Consider the following 4,812-nt stretch of genomic DNA (forward strand, 5'->3'; position numbering starts at 1 on the left):
TTTAACAATACAGAGTGAGCTATATATTTATAGTAAAACAGCCCGACCCACATTTGTCTGACGTAAGAATTTCATAATATCTAGGACAATAATATATATGTAAAATATCACGTCCACTGTTATGCAGAGATAAAATCTAAATCTGCTTTGTTTGTTACATTGTATAATTGTTTTCCTTAATAAGCTTTTCCTTTAGATCTTGAGATAGCATATAGTCTTTCATAACATAATTTTCTCCGGAACAATTATGTGAATGAAAAAAGAACTGCGAACGCTAACGCCCGCCAACATTTTACATCCAAATATATCGGAATTTCTGTCAAATAATAAAAAAAATTAATTTTTTTCAAAAAAGTATAATCAAATCCTAATCAATTTATGTCAAAGCAAAATTTGTAATAAAATTATTTACTTTTAAACAAAAGTTTTGCTAACGCGGGGTCTAAAAATATTTCATTGAATTCGGTCTCTATGAGTGAGGAAAATTTTATTTAGCGGCCAATATGTGCATAAAAACTTAATAATAACATATTTACGATATGTATGAAAGTAAAATTTCATTTTAATTCACATTTGTTAACTTACAAAGCAAAATTCTTTTTTTGGAATGTATTTCAGTCTGTAGACATATGTCCCCCCCCCTCCCCCGTGAAACAACAAACCCTTTGGTAGAATATGCTTAATAACAATAATTAAAACCCCTCGCATTTTTGTTTCACAGGGGGGGGGGATGTTTTAAAAAACATATCCGTTTTCCGCTATTTTCTATTATGAAATGAACTATTTTAACCCAAAATACAAAGTTATCTCGCTTTGTTTGACCAAATCATTTATATTTAATGAAAATATACATAAATGTTTACATTATAAAAAATTTAACTTTAATTAGACAACTTTCAAAAAATGACTTTTAGTTAGGCGGCTAGACAATGCTATCGTTCGCAGTCCTTTCATGAACTGGCTTGTTTCTGCCAAAACCTGATTAAAATTGTTGTCAAAAGATAAAAAAGCAATTTATATAAAATTCTACGCGTTGTTTTGTATGCAAATTACTCATACAAGAGCAGAAAAATGCTTATTATATTTACGTATAACTGCGCAGCTACAGACTTAGATTTAAGATTTAAAAATCGGATAAAAATAAAGAAAAAAGTGGTAAATAGTGTCCACTCTACAACTATTTGTCGAGAAAATGGTCTAAACTTTCTTATTTCAGTTGTAACATTGTCTCAAAGAAGGATATCCTATTCTTTAAATGGGTCTCAAAAACTTCCAATTCGCACGATATATTTTTTTTCTGTGTCTATGGGAGTACATTGAAGTTACATTTACATCGAAAAATATATGTATCTTTTTATTTAAGACAATTAATTTTGGACCGTACCCTACTTCTACAAAAATTAAATTGAATTCATGCGTTTTAAACTAGGAAAAAACTCTTAGAATTGGTATACTAGTTTTGTCGGTCACAAAGATTGTTTTGTATTTCTTTTTCTATGAAATTATAACGTCTATGTGCCTCTATAGACAGAAGAGTTCTAGGCTTAGACTGGATTTTTCTTGTTCTAAAAATAAATCCCATTCCTATTTTGAGTCAAAGTTACCACAATTATTGCACGATTCAACCTTTTTTTTCAATAGAAAACATTTATATAGTGAATTCCTTACAGTTATTTTTATGAGATCGTTATATGGATATAACGAATTTTATAACGAAGTAAATCCACTGCTCTATAACCGAGGTTTACTGTAACATCAAAAATTAAAAAAAAAAAAATTAAAAAATTCATCACTGGATGTTTGAAAATGGGATACTGTATGATGGGGAGGGGGGTAAGTGGAGGTTCTCATTTAAAATATAGATGATATTTTATGATGCAAAGCTCAAAACCTCAACAGATTGTATTTTTATTTGTCCACTTCTTTCTAGAGTGCGTTCAAACAATAGAACAATTAATAAAGTAGAAATCAATGCAAAACGCACTTAAATAGTATACGATCTGACATGAATTCATAAAAGTATTTGTTCACCAGATTAGTTTCGATCGTCAACCAACTGCTACAAGGTTGTATACCAGTCAAGAAAGTTATGGTCGGTTGCATTCCAATCAAGACACTCAAGCTGCACGGACTTTTAATGCATGAACTTCACTTTGTAGTACATGTTATATGTTTGAACAAAAGATATATAAGAAGCAACAAAAAATAAGAGTGTATATTATTTGAAAAAATCTTTCAGGTATCTGCAATATCTTGCATATATAGTTTTGGCTTTCTTCGCATGCACATCGAACACCTAGCGCTGCACCGTTCATATAAAATACATGACGTCTACATAATATTGTAGACCATGGACGCACTTCATCAAACATAGTAACTAAGCGATAGTCAATCCAAGAAAGCAACTACGTGTTGTCGCTTTTACCAGTTTGTATTTTTAAAAAAAAAACACCCTGTCCCTGCATGATCTATAACAGTGTGTAGTTTGCGCATGTGCAATGATCGACTATTTTTGTGCACTAAATTTCAATCTATTTTGTTTCGTCTTTTATTGGATATTTCTTACCAGTGCAGTGGTTGTAATTTTTTTATCAAAACGCGTATCCAAAGATCTATCCGTCCGATATAACATTTATAATTGTATAAAAAACTAATACCTGAAGGCAGTGAAGATGGAAGAGTGCCCTCGGCCTTGTATAAGGGATGTGTAGCGATGAGCTTAACAATAGAAGTCGAAAACTAGTCGGAGATGAAAGGGGAGTAATGCGTATTTATCAAATCGAATCAGGTACCAGTGTAACCGATGTCTCTCTCAAAAAAAATTAGAATCCATCTTGGACAAGTCTACCAGCTCGATACACATTTTCACACTTGCATAACCAATGTTTTAATCCGTATAGATTCTACATTCTGCAGTTATTCTGCCATAACAAACCATTTAACTTTAAAACAGCAAAGGGATTTTTGTTAACGCCAGTATACACAAAGAAAGATAACTCTCAATCATCATCTTGACTGTTAAAGGGGTATGGGCGCAATTTTAGTCAATTTTTATTAATTACAAAGCTTTAGTAATGCATTTTTAATTACCAATAAAAACTTTAGAGTCAGTTGTTGATTTATAAACAAGATAGAGAGTTCACAAGTCTTTGTTCTGTAAACAATGTGTGTGCCATGTTTTCGAGTACATTGGTTCAATATACAGGTAAAAGATAATTTGACGACTGACACTCAAATTTTCGTTCACCATTAAAAATGCCTTACTGAAGCATTGAAAAAATAATAATCGAGGTAACATCTTCATGAGACAACTTTTAACATTTCATGAAAATCATAGTTATTGATCCTTCATAGAATATTGGATACTGTAGTGTGGTTTGACACAATATCCTACATCATATGATACATAAATGTATAAAAGATCATACTGTATTGTAAGACACAATGCTTATCACTATTTTAGATACGATATTGTATCCAACGGTACTATACAAAATTGTGTCATTGGTTATATCATAATTATGATACACCATAAAATGCATATTATCATGATATAAAAAAGCACTGTATAATATCAAATGACAATATTTCAAGATATGATACTGTATCATATGATGAGGCATTGTATCGTGTTATACAATTTTTTATTATATCAAATGATGCAGTATTGTATTATAGTTTATGATAAAATATTATATCATATGAAATAACATAATATTATATTGTATCATATACCTATACATTCATTTACATTGAAATAATATCAAAACATTAGATACAATATTGTAACATATGGTAAAATATTGTGTCATATAATATCATATAATATAATATGATATTTTATCATATTGTTTTAAATAATTTGATGTTATATCATGCATCATAAATAATACAACATTATACAACATGATTTCATATTAAAGAAAAAATATTATATAATTTAATATTATATTATCAAAATTGTTTGATCATATTGTATCATATATACACTATCATATATAACATTTTAATATGGGACAATATCATACAATTTTATGCAAAACAATTTTAATACAATATTATATAGTTTCATATATTATTTTACGATATCATATTATATGATTTAAAATTGTATCACATAATACAATACTGTATTATATCATACTGTACGATATCATATGATTCATGTTATATCGTTTAGCAACAAACATATTTATTAAGCAAGTCTGAGTGAGGACGGACAAGGTTTTCTTAGCATCCTTATTATGGAGATCAGGCTTTGTATGTAAAGCTGGCCTTATATTTCAAATCCAAAGTTACATAGTCCATGAAAGTTAGTAAGGACAGATTTTTTCAAACAATCAAACCTGCATTTACTTTAAAAGTTTTAACCTGGTCCAGCATCATGATAATGAAAGATAAGCTTTGTATCTGAAGCTTCCTTTATTTACACATCAGGTGTAATCAGAATTTACTACATTTTATAATCCAGCTAAAAGATGCATCATCTGCGAGTATCAAAATTTTATAAAGATAAAACCAATAATAACTATGATATGTCTCTCAAAAGGCAACTTCTTAAAAAAACTTTGACCAGCTCCAAAAACCTTAAACTCGTCGAAGGAGTAAAGAGAGAGGTTTGGTAGAACATTTACTGGAACCTGCTATATATCTCTGTAAGGCCTTTTGTGAAGCTTTGGAATCCAGTACAAATAAGGTAAATCAAATTCATTTTGTTTATTAGGAATATTAAAGATATCCATTACAGATTTATGATTTTGCAGTATTTCCTACTTGGAAATGCTGCTATGGGTGTAAGTAGGATTACTTTAA

This window comes from Crassostrea angulata, chromosome 5 (genome assembly GCF_025612915.1).
Source record: "Crassostrea angulata isolate pt1a10 chromosome 5, ASM2561291v2, whole genome shotgun sequence".
Lineage (NCBI taxonomy): Eukaryota > Metazoa > Mollusca > Bivalvia > Ostreida > Ostreidae > Magallana > Magallana angulata.